Source organism: Peromyscus eremicus, chromosome 1, assembly GCF_949786415.1.
Source record: "Peromyscus eremicus chromosome 1, PerEre_H2_v1, whole genome shotgun sequence".
Classification (NCBI taxonomy): domain Eukaryota; kingdom Metazoa; phylum Chordata; class Mammalia; order Rodentia; family Cricetidae; genus Peromyscus; species Peromyscus eremicus.
In genome coordinates this window covers 166,047,026-166,060,397 of record NC_081416.1, presented here as the reverse complement: position 1 = coordinate 166,060,397, position 13,372 = coordinate 166,047,026, and positions in this window count along the sequence as shown.

The following is a 13,372-nucleotide window of genomic DNA, read 5'->3' as shown; positions in this document are numbered from 1 at the left end:
GTGTGGCAAGCACTTAATTGGTGGAGTCATCTTCCCAGCCCCTTTGTCGATTTGTGAAAAGTTCTAAAGACTCATCCCAGTTGTGTGTGTGTGTGTGTGTGTGTGTGTGTGTGTGTGTGTGTGTGTGTGTGCATGTGTGATATAGTCTAAGTTTTCTTGAGCTTACGGTAGCCCTGGATAGCTTCAATCTCATGACAGTTCTCCAGTCTCACAATTCAGATTGCCAGGATCACAGGTGGGAGCCACCATGCCTGGCTTGCTTGTCCCTTCTGGGGACCTTTGTTGAGCACTGCTTTGAGTGCTTACTCATGTGCCTCTTCCCCACCCTGTCCATCTCAGGGAAATTCCAGGCAGAGACTAATGGTGTGGCTAATAGCCACCAATCTTCCAGCCTTTGAACACTGGGCAAAAAATGCATTATACTCATGCTGCCATCCACAAGATTCAGAGATACAGTGACCTCAACCCATTGATCTCTCACTGTGTCATCCAGGACCTACTTCCAGTGGCATATGAATATCTTCAGAAGGAGTTGATTCTTCTAGAATCTAATGCAACCATGCTGCTTTCCTCTAAGGCCCCTTCTGACTTTTCCCCAATAGGGCATGTGTCTTAGTTAGGGTTTCTATTGCTGTTGAATAGACACCATGACCACAGCAACTCTTATAGAGGAAAACATGTAATTGGGACTGGCTTACAATTTTATAGGTTCAGTCCATTATCATCATGGCAGGACATGGTGGCATACAGGCAGACATGGTGCTGGGAAGGAGCTGAGAGTTCTGCATCTTGATTCACTAGCAAGAGAAAGTGAACTGTCACACTGAGCTTGACTTGAGCATGTATGAGACCTAAATACCCACCTCTATAGTGACACACTTTCTCCAACAAGGCCACACTATCTAATAGTGTCACTCCCTATAGATTAACCATTCAAATGCATGAGTATATGGGGGCCATACCTATTCAAGCCATCACAGAATCTTTGCAGAGATTCTTCTGTGTTTTCATATTTTTTCACAAACTGGCCTATTTGATGCTGTGTGATTTTCCTCAGAAAATGTGAACCAACATATTCATACCAGATAGGTGACAGGTGACAGACCCAAGAAATGACCCCACCTGAGTCTGTCTTGGTAGATCAGTGGGTTATTGAAATTAATTACAGGAACCTGGGGAGAGCTGGATGACTCAAAGGTAGCTGAGTCACCTCAAATCCCACCCCATCATGGGTGACAACTCATCAAATCTGTATCTTTGGAACTCTCTGCCAACCTTGTAGACAATAGTTGCTGCTTTTTAACACTGTGAATTTGGGACCTTTCTGAACTTCCTGAGCTTAGGATCCTTCATTCTTCCTCCAGGGGAGCACACTTCAGTTCAGAGGAAATAGCTCCACAACTCTTAAAAATATACTTAACCAGAGACACTGGAGAAAGATACAGAATGAGACCAAGAGAGAAGGTACTGTAGAGGAAAGCTGATACAATGAAACAGAATGGTATAAACACACACATGAGAGACAAATACAGAGACAGAGACACAGAGAGACACAGAGGAACAGAGATAGAGAGACAGAGACAGAGAGTGAGACTAATGCTGCTTGTATTGATGAGTAGAATAAGAGAAGAAATATGTGATTTAATTTATGCAAATTACATGCAGATCCTGTTGTAGTTTAGTTAAAAATGGTAGAAGGTGACCTTGGCAGGTTGGAGCCAAGAGGCACCACAAAGTTACACTATACAACAGAACTCACCTGGGAGGTTTACTGGAGGGGAGGAAGGAAGGGAGGGGGAAGAAGGGAATGCAGAATTGGCAAGAAGAGAGAGAGAAGGAAATGGGCAGAGCTTGCTCTTTATGAAGGGATTTAGCACAGGCACCTAGAGAGAGCTCTATTCTGTCAGGACTCTTGTTGTAACCCATTTTCTCTAGTGGCTTTACCCAGCAGGTCTGCACTTGGCTGTGCTGGGGGGAGGTCTTTTGCTCCACCCCTTGGCATTCCTTTAAATACCCTAGGGCAGAGATACCTGGGGCCCAATGCATTAGGATCCAGGCACTCCTGAGGCTATCCGGTATTTTCTACCTGTTTCTCTCCCCTCTATCATTCTCACTAATATTTCCTGCTGCTTCTACTCGAGAGTACTCTGGGGAAATTTGGGGGTTAGGGATGGCTTCCCACAGATAGTGCCACTGAATAGGGACTAAGAATATATATATCCAGAGTACTTGTTGAAAGTAAGAGTCAGGGTTAGACTCTGCCCGTTTGGAACTGTTCAGTTTTGTAGTGAAAAAAGTTAAATGGGGCAGGGGGTTTTATCCTTGAAAGAAAAAGGAAAAAAAAAAACAAACAAACTAGAAGAATGTCTGAGAATAAGGCTGAAGCATAGAATCTTCTCTATCAAGATTTCTCTCTTTTGTCTTTCTCTTAATTTCTATCTATAAAAAATAAGGAAGGTAGAGTGTAGTAATTTAGTGCAGGAAGAAATTTAGAGTAAGGTAGTGTAGAAAAAATTATTAAAATAGCATAAAGAAAACAGGATAAGATAGGGAACTAGACAGAGAAACTAAGTCTTTAATTTTCTAACTTTGGGGCTATGAACACAAGCTGGGAAAAAATCAGAGGAGACGAAAAAACGGCAGAAAAAAATTCCTGTGGGAAGTTTTTGGTCCCAAGTGGCAGGCAAAAGTAATTCTCCCTGAGGCAAAATTGCAGATGAAATAAGCCAAAGCTTAGAAGTCTTGGGAAAACTTGATGGTCTCTCTCAAACTTTACTTGGGAAAAACTTGGTAAAAATCTCTAAAAAACTAGAAATCTTTCAACTCTCAGATTTTCTTTCTGTAAAGGACAAAAATAAGAACTACCTGGAGATATTACTATGGAAACCACCTGTGATTCTCTCTAAGGAAAAACAACAGGGAAGAACCTCTCTAAGTTCTGTCTCTCTTTTAAGGGGGGTGGGGGATGGGATAAAAAACAGCAGCCATAAGTTCCCTATGGTTAGAGCCTAGCAAAAAGAATGTACGCTGAGAGCTGCGAAGAGCCAAGGAGAGTTCCCCCCTGATGGGAGGGGCCGCTGGTATGGGGAAAGCAGTAAAGCCGAACTATGTCTGCAGCTGCAGCAGTGGCAGCATCAGAAACTCTACCTGGGAGGGAGGAAGGAACAAGCAGGACTAGATAAAGATCTATCAGGGAAAGTCTCTCTGAAGGAGCTGTAAGAAAGCTTTGCTTTAAGTGCTTTTGTTTCTTTTCACTGACTGGCTGGGGCAAATGAGCAAGCCCCTAAGAAATTTTGGTATCAGGAATGCCCGCCTATAAGCGTGCTACCAGACAAAAGGAAAACACATAGCAATGCCAGCTCAAGGAGAACAGAAATCTCTCCATCTCCCATGGTGAAAAAGCAAAAAGCTTGGGTCAAACCTCCAGTGCTGAAAGCAGAAACTTGACTTTTGTCATGTAGAGGGAAACAGGAATGGCAGACCCAAAAGAATTATGGGAAATGGAGTCTCAAAGGTAGCTCGTAACAGCAGGCTGATAAAAAAGAGAAATGCATTTTGGGAAAGGTAGTTTTTTCTGCTAAAGATGGCTACTGCCTGTTAAAACTGTTTTTTCAACTCGAAATGAAGCTTCTTTCCTAAGCACAGCTAGAAAGCTTAGATTTACTTCCCAAAACATTGGGACCAAACAAACAGCTTGCCTCACAGGGGATAATTAAAAGGAAAAAAGCTTATGAGATTGAGTTGTGTTTAAGATTCCAGAGAAACATTGATAGCATTAAATGATGCTCATGGTAAACTTAAAAATACAGCTTTCTATTTGATGGCTAAAAGAAAGTCTCTTTTGAGAGGACTTTGCACCAACCAGCTCTTGTGGAGATAATAGCTTTTGCTATGAGGGAAAAACTGCCATAGAATGCTACTGTAAATAAAAATGTCTCTGGCCTGAGAATGAAAGTTGCAGAAACACTTGTTTAAACTAAAATTGCTAACTGCAAGAAGGTTTTGGTTGTAAAACAATTCTTCATATTTGGAAGTGGAAGTCTAGTACCAGAATTTGTTTGAACTTTTTGAACTTAAAAAAACAAATGAGATAAAACTACAAAAAGATTTTGGTTGTAAAAAAAAAATTCTTCATATTTGGAAGTGGAAGTCTAGTACCAGAATTTGTTTGAACTTTTTGAACTTAAAAAAATGAAATGAGATAAAACTATAAAAAAGTTTTGGTTAGGGGTTTCTTCATATTTGAAAGGCTGGTACCAGAATTTCGTATTTGAATTTTGGGACTTAAGACATGAATTAGACAGGAGTGATTTCATTGCAAGGGAACAATTTTGAATTTACTTATGTATATAGACTCTATTAGTGCTGATGATTTATGGAACTGTTTATGTAAAAATGAAACTGCTTAAAAAATGGAACTGTTTAAATAGAGGTTTATTTTTTTCTAAAAACATTATAAAGAAAAGGGGGAGTGTCAATATCCCTCAGTCTATTTAATTTAAAAAAATTTTTAGTGTGACTTGAGTGAATTAATGTTATGTTTTGTATAGTTCTATAAGAAATTATTTTTGAATGTAGATTTGTGAGAAAGTGTTAATGGTTATATTGAGAGTAGGTTTGTAGGAATTATAATTGTGTATAGTAATGTTTATGTTAGAATTATTATGTTAACCTATTGATATTGTTGAACTATGGTTTGGTGAAGTTAAGGAAATATTTAAGTTTGATGTGAATACATCATAAATTTAACCTATGTTTTGTTAGCAAGAAATTCAAATGGTTCTATTAAGAGTTTGCTTTATGTTGTAAGATTGAGAGAATTGTAACTATGTACAGCAATATTTATGTTAGAATTATGTTAACCTGTTAATGTTAATGATGAAGTTAAGGGAGATTTTAAATTTGATGCAGTTGCATCAAGAGTTTTTTTTTTTTTAATTTAAAGAGCTTGATGCAGCTAAGAATTTTGTAGTCACCTTATATCCATTCCAAAAAAGAAATGCCATCTTTATCATCCTCTACTCCTATACTGGGAGGTGTGACAGCTATGGAGATTGCTGTGATCCCTTAATGGGGAGTTGTCTTTATATATAAAGAAAGGAGGACCTGTAGGAGCCCATTTTTTCTAGTGGCTTTACCCAACAAGTCTGCATAAAGAAGATGATTGAACCATAGACATGAGTACAGGTGTCTGAGATTCTCTGTACTTGGCTGTGCTGGGGAGAGGTCTTTTTCTCCACCCCTTGGCATTCCTTTAAATATCCTAGGGTGATGTATTGGAAGCTGGAGTATTGGAGGATCCAGGCCCTCCTGAGGCTATCCTGTGTTTCTGTCTTTCTTCTCATCATCTGGGTATCTCCTTCTAGCTAATATTTCTCACTTGTCCCTACTCAAGGGTACCCTGGGTCATAGAAGTGGTGGTTGGTCCACCACAGACACTGACCAGGCCAGTATAGATATCTGTGTACTAACATATACACCATTGGATACATGAGTACTCCACAAGTAGTCCTCAAATATCATTTTCTCCCTCAGCTCCTAGAAAAAAATGTGTTTGTGCAAGAAGCTGGCTTGATGTGAGCCATTTTTCTTGACCACCACAGTAAAGAACTTGTCCTTGGGCTGCAGTGATTAACAGGAGATCTGGACTCCACACCAAAGTTGAAAGGGCTTGGAAGTTACCCTGTCTTTACCAGCTCTTCCTCTTGCTTGTGGAACACAGGAAGAAGGGATTTGACCACCTCAGGATCCACAGCTCAACTCCTAGATCTTTAAAGGATGTATTTGTTGGTCTCCTAATCTCTCTAATGTTTGCTCTTAACTGTAGAAAATGTCATTTCATTTCCATGCAGCCCACAGTAGTCCCCATATCCCTCTAGACCAGTGGTTGTCAATCTTACTAATGCTGCAACACTTTAATATAGTTCCTCATGGTGTGCTGAATCCCAACTGTAAAATTATTGTTGTTGCTACTTTATAACTGTCATCTTGCTACTGTTAGGAATCTTAATGTAAATATCCATGTTTTCTAATGGTTTTAGGCAACCCTTGTGAAAGGGGTTGTGACCACTGATCTAGATGGTCTTCACAGTTGACCAAGGAGCAACCCTTATGGTTTCAATAGAAAAAAATACCATTAGGTATTGGTGAAATTATTAAGGCCACTCCACGTAGTTACAAGGGAGGTTTATTTTGTGGGGTAACTAACAAGTGAATGGATAGTTTACAGAGTCTGGGAAAGGCATGGTGCAGTCTGGAGGTGTTCTCTGGAGAACTCTACTTGGCCTACCTCCAGTGTCCAGGGTCCAGGAACCAAGAGAGCTGGCACATCTGGATCTCGGGTCTTCAGGGTCCTCTCTTGGTCCCACCTTGTAGGCGTGACAGTTACCAAAGCCTCAATGGGGGTTGGAACTTCCAGATCAAAGCTGGAATGGCTACCCACTACAATTAGGAATTAATGTGAATTTTAACCCTAACAATTAGAGACATGAGGCCAACATGAGATAAATATGTACAACAGGGATGTGATGGCAAGACCAGGCATGCTAGCTCCCTCCTTGTTATTCACACCCCACAACCTCCCCTTCCTTCCTTGAGTGAGAGGGCTTGTTAATTTCTCACTCTCTGTGTCATGTACCTCAAAATATCTTCATTAAGTCTCTGATCCTAGTTCTTTAAAAAGTCTTTGTTTACAATAAAGTTCAACCACTTCTTTTTTTTTTTTTTGTATTTGTTAGTAAGTTTATAAAAGAATATGTTTTATGTAGCTTTTCCCAACACTCTTAGTGTTATTTATCTTACCTTTCTCCCCATCCTTTTTTTTTTTTTAATTTTTATTTTGCAATACAATTCAGTTCTACATATCAGCCACAGATTCCCTTGTTCTCCCCCCTCCCGCCCCCCTCACCTTCCCCTCAGCCCGCCCCCCATTCCAATCTCCTCCAGGGCAAAGCCTTCCCCACAGACTGAGATCAACCTGGTGGACTCAGTCCAGGTAGGTCCAGTCCCCTCCTCCCATGCTGAGCCAAGGGACCCTGCATAGGCCCCAGGTTTCAAACAGCCAACTCATGCAATGAGCACAGGACCCGGTCCCACTGCCTGGATGCCTCCCAAACAGATCAGGCCAATCAACTGTCTCACCCACTCAGAGGGCCTGATCCAGTTGGTGACCCCTCAGCCATTGGTTCATATTTCATGTGTTTCCGTTTGTTTGGCTATTTGTCTCTGTGCTTTATCCGACCTTGGTCTCAACAATTCTCTCTCATATAAACCCTCCTCATTCTCGCTAATTGGACTCCCAGAGATCCACCTGGGGCCTAGTCATGGATCTCTGCCTCCAGATCCATCAGTAGTTGGATGAGGTTTCTAGCATGACAATTAGGGTGTTTGGCCATCCCATCACCAGAGTAGGTCAGTTCGGATTGTCTCTCGACCATTGCCAGCAGTCTGTTGTGGGGGTATCTTTGTGGATTTCTGTGGGCCTCTCTAGCACTTTGTTTCTTCCTATTCTCATGTGGTCTTCATTTACCATGGTCTCCTATTCCTTGTTCTCCCTCTCTGTTTTTGATCCAGCTGGGATCTCCCACTCACCCAAGCTCTCTTTCCCTCGACCCTCGCCCTTCACTACCCCCACTCCTGTCCAGGCTGTTCATGTAGATCTCATTCCATTTCTCTGTCGTTGGGCGATCCCTGTGTCTTTCTTGGGGTCCTGTTTTCCAGGTAGCCTGCCTGGTGATGTGAGTAGCAGTCCAGTCATCCTTGTTCCACATCTAGTATCCTGTTATGAGTGAGTACATACCATGTTTGTCTTTCTGAGTCTGGGATACCTCACTCAGGATGATTTTTTCTAGATCCATCCATTTGTCTGCAAACCTCATGATGTCATTGTTTTTCTCTGCTGAGTAGTATTCCATTGTGTATATGTACCACATTTTGTTTATCCATTCTTCAGTTGAAGGGCATCTAGGTTGTTTCCATGTTCTGGCTATTACAAACAACGCTGATATGAACATAGCTGAACAAGTGCTCTTGTGGTGTGGTTGAGCATTCCTTGGGTATATGCCCAAGAGTGGTATAGCTGGATCTTGGGGGAGATGGATTCCCAATTTTCTAAGAAATCGCCATATTGATTTCCAAAGTGGTTGTACAAGCTTGCATTCCCACCAGCAGTGGAGGAGAGTTCCCCTAGCTCCACATCCTCTCCAGCATAAGGTGTCTTCAGTGTTTTTGATCTTAGCCATTCTGACAGGCGTAAGGAAGTTCAACCACTTCTAAACCAAAATTCTGTGTGTTCCTTTCTGCTCTGCTCTACTCTTAAGGGAAAAAGGACTCACACACACACACAAAAAAATCAATCATCTATGTTTTTGTAAATGGATGAATCTCTCCCACTGCCTGTTCCCAAATAACCATTCAGAGGTTTATATTAATTATAAATGTTTGGCCAATGTCTCCAGCTTATTATTAGCAAGCTCTTAAATTATCACATTTCTATTAATCTATTTATTGACACATGGCTGAGGCATTACTGAACCTCTGGCATGTTGCTCTTTGGGCAGCTGGCTGGCATCTCTCCTAACTCCACCCTTCTTTCTCTCTCAATTCAGTTTGGCTTTCCCATCTAGATATATTCTGCCTGGTTATAGTCCAAATCAGCTTCAGTATCAACCAATGAGAGCAACACATTCACAGCATACAGAAATACATCCCACAACAATTTTTTTCTGAAAGAGTCTCACTGTGTAGCTCTGGGTGGTCTAGAACTACCTTCATTTTGTTAATACATTTCCCAGTGGACACACACACACACACACACACACACAAACACACACACACACACACACACACACACACACTGGGTCTCAGTATGCAGCCAAGGTTGTTCTTGAGTTCATAATCTACCTGCCTCGTACTCCCAAGTAGCTGGGATAAGATATGTATCACAATGTCTAGTCGGTTGCATCCATTTTTTATTCTGCTGGGTATGGGTCTTTCACTCAGCTGATTTCTTCTTGCTGTGTCCCTGTGCTGGCTAGTTTTATGTGAACTTGATACAAGCTAGACTCATTTGGGTAGAGGGAGGCTCAATTGAGAAAATGCCTCCATATTCACAGGGGAAACCCCCATATTCTGAAGCTCCATACTCAGCACCTGGGAAGTATGATGGAATCACTTGGGCTTCATTGGTCCGGGATAGCCCTGTCACTTCACCTCTGGCACCTCAGCAAAGTGACTTTTCTCTTGAGTTGGCTTTTCTTGGTGCTTTCATTTTCCTCGGTGGACATTCCATGATTCAAACATCTCCAGTATTTTGGGGTCTCTATTCCAACTTAGGCTTCAGGTGCCCAGCTTCATGTAGCAGATTATCAGGCAGGGACCCATTAAGGGAATCCAACCATGCCATTTGATGCTGGACCTCAGAAGCTTTCTGGAACTTTGATGTAAGCCTCCAGGAGCCCATCACTCTTATATCCTTCATGTCTGCCAAACCAGTTCCACATTAGAACGCTGCCAAGTTCTAATGCCTTGCTCCATGGATCATACTGTTCTGTAGCCTGAAGAACTGTTGGCCACTGTTTTCTGACCCTCTGGTAACATTTACTAGATGACAATTTTTTAGAAAGGAAAGTGCAATTTACAAACCAAAGCCTAGAGTGGGTGAAGTCTGGCCCTCCGGGCAGCTTTCCTGTTGTTCCAGTGCACAGCACTGTTACTCCCAAAGATGGGATGGGAAACACAACTGACCCATATCATCATGGCCAAATGAATTAAAACAAGCTTTTTTATTCATGTATACAGGATGCCTCCCCAAAAAGCAAGGTTCAAGATGTCAGCCTTGGACATGAGGAAGACAAGGCATTTATAGAGCTTTGGGGTAGAGGATATCCAAATAGGGGGAAATAGGCAGGGTTACAGGAGCAGCACATAACAGGTGATCATTACAAGGCAATCACAACAGGTGTTCTTAATAAGGTAGTTACAGGTGGTCATACACCCTTTTGAAACAAAGGTAGGGCCACAAGACGGTTATTAAAAAAAACCTTTTGAAACAAAGAAATGTTTGCCATTCCTGGAACAGGCAGTACAGAACCATTGGTAGCTAAGGTTACAGTTGGGGCTTGGCCGAATCCTTGAGGAACAGAGGTTCAATCATAAACAGGAATGAACCTAGTCTGTCTTTACTATAGGTTGGCTTTTAGTCCAAAAATGGAGGCAGGTTGCTTCTTCACACAAATTTGTCCTCAATGCTGCTGATTACTCTAACAATTCCAACTGCTTCCTCTGAACCCACATCATCTGCAACTTTAAACTCTCTCACATTTCTCTTTTCTTTCTTTTTTTATCCTTTTCTTTTCTTTTCCTTTCTTTTTTTTCCCCAAAATTGCATAGTTCCCCTATCTTCCTGCTCTACTTTTGGCTCCTTATCACCTTGGACTTGAATCAGAGCAGTGAGCAGTAACCCTGCCACTGTCCTACAGCTGCCTTTTCATGAAATATCCTTCACTAATTAAACAATTCATTCTTTTTTCTTTATTAACATAATTCTCTTTATTGAACAGTCCAGAATTTCACAACATGCACCCCAACCCCACTCATTTCCAAGTCCTCCCATGTCTGTCCTCCAACCTTGTAGCCTCCCCCCAAGAAAGAAAATTTAAAAAAGGAGGAAAACATTCCACTTCTCCATCTTTCCTGCCTCTCCATCACATATTCATTTGTCCTAGTGGCCTTGGGACCTGTGATGTGTCACGAAGTATGCCCAGCAGCTTTACTTGCAAATGTTCATTGCAATGAGTTGTTGGTCTGGTTCAAGGCCTCTGACTTGTGATACACCATTAATACCCTCATGGAAGGTTCTGTCTGATATCCTGCTGTTGCCTCAAGTCATGGAGATCCTGCATCTATGGTTGTACAGGCCCGGTCTGTTCATGTGCTTCAGCAGGTCGTAGATTGGGTAGATGTTGGGGTAGGCCAATTCCAAGCCCAGGATTTGAGGACGTGAGCCTGGTGGTAGCTGAGTTGGTCAGTCTGGGCCTCCACTGGGACTGACCCTTTCAGGCAAAGGTCAAGGCCACCTCTCCTACATGAATGGTGAGGGTTGGGTCCAGCTCTCCCAAGTGAGGGGCAAACTTTCTTTTTGAGCAGCAGGGGAGGGGAGGGGCATTTCTCCCAGGACCATCAATGCTAAGGATCAGTTCATCTGTGCCCAAACCGTTGGGGCCCAGTTTTTCTATTAGTGGGCCTCTTCTGATGTGGCCTGCAAGGGGTGGAACCAGTTCTCTGGTGGCCAGACCTCCAGGGCTAGCTCTTCCATGGCTCCTGGAAGTAATATGGGCCACTAGCATCAACACTGATCCCATCTGCCATAGGACCCCAAACCCAGACATGGCCCTCAGAGTACCCCAACAGAGGCATCTGCTGTGGAATAATCCTTTTTCACACTGTGAAGATGTTTTGCTCTTATTGGTTTAATAAAAAGTTAACTGGCCAATATCTAGGCAGGAAAAGTTTAGGCAGGAGAGCCAGACTGAGAGAATGCTGAGAAGAGGAATAGCAGAGTTACTAGGAGACACAGGGAGAAACAAGATGAATGTGCCATGCCACATGATAGAGCATAGATAAGAAATATGGGTTAATTTAAGTTGTAAGAGATAGTTGGAAATAGGCCTAAGCAATCAGCTGAGCTTTTATAATTAATAAGAAGTCTCCATGTGGTTATTTGAGAGTTAGCTGGCAGGACACTTTTGGGCTTCTTTAGAATTCCACATTTTTTCAATAAATCAGTTCCAAAAAACTCCAAGAACCACATGGTCAGGTTTATCACAGTAACAACTCTCTCTTTGTACAAATTTTCAGAATTAATTACTTGTCCATTGCTATGAATAAGAACCTGACAAGTGTCAACAGGAAGAGGAAAGGGTTTGTTTTGACGCTACCATCCATGCTGGCAGGGAAGGTGTGGTGACAGAAGCAGGTCAGAAATTGTCACAATGTATCCACAGCCATGAGCCAGAGGTAGACGTATACTGTGTTCATCATGAATTCTTCTTTTTATTTCATTCAGGAACGCCCATTAATGGAGGTACCCATAATCAGGGTAGGGATACCCTATTCAATTAAAAATTTGTAGAAGTTCTCTTAAAAAGTCTCACGCAGCGCTATGGTTGATGTGATCCTAAATCTAGTCAAGTTGACAATGAAAGTGAACCAAGATGTCCCAGTGCATCCTCTCAGGTGAAGGGACTGAGTGGCATTCCCAACACTCTTTGTAAGTCCCCAAGTCTCTGGCCTTCATCTTACTCTTTTGTTATCCTTCTTCCAGACTCATGGCTTCTTTCTTTCTGTCTGTTTATCTCTATATCTCTGTATTACCAATCTCTGTGACTAAAATATTTGTCCCTGCTTTTCTCTCTACATGTCATCATACCCCCTCTTCATCTCTCATCCTCTTTCTGAATGAGGATTGAATCTAGGACCTTAGACCTGCTTGGAAAGTGCCCTAACACGAAGGTACATCCAGGATTCCTCACCTGTGACTGGTAGAGGCCAGGCAAGTGCTCTACCAGTGTGGTTCATCACCAGCCCTTTTGAAAGTTTTAATTTGGAGATAGAGTTTTGCTAATTTCCCCAGGCAAGGACTGACGCTTAATCTCAGCCTCCCAAATGCTGAGATGAGAAGCACATGCCCATCCTTTGACTTCTCTTCTTATGCAAGACTTCACATCTCTTTATTTATACAGAAGAGAGAGAGAGAGAAGGAAGGAGGGAGGGAAGGACATGGAGGAAAGGAGGGAAGGAGGGAATGAGGGAAGGAGGGAGGGGGAGGGAGAACTTCTTTCACCATTAAACTGATGCCCGTCTAGATCCAGGACATGACCTCCAGAGCAAAGTTACTCTCCAGTGACCAAGAAGGAAGGGAAGAAAAATGTGTAGATCTCAGACACAGAACCTGTTCTTTCCTGATCCTGGCATGGTGCCACCCTAGACTCGACTGACACCAGGACCTTTTTCTTGTCAAGCTGGGTGATCTGGCATTGAAATGGGTCATTTTTCCAGTCCAGGATTCCTGGTGGGAGCCATGAAGTGTGTTTCATACAGTAACTGATAATTCACACTTTGGGGAGGTGTGTTGCCTTTCCTCTATTAATATATCAAAGAACTATAAAGAGGTTGGCAGATCACCTAAGGTTACACAATGCATTAAAACTACTATGAGCAATAGAAAAGCTGCTTTCAGAACATGAAATGTGCCAGAGGTGATGGCACACATCTGTAATTCCAGCACTAGTAGGCTGTGGGAATAGATTCACAAATTCAAGATGAGCCTGGGATATATGGGGAGAACTTGTCTGAGACAAACAGATAAACAAAC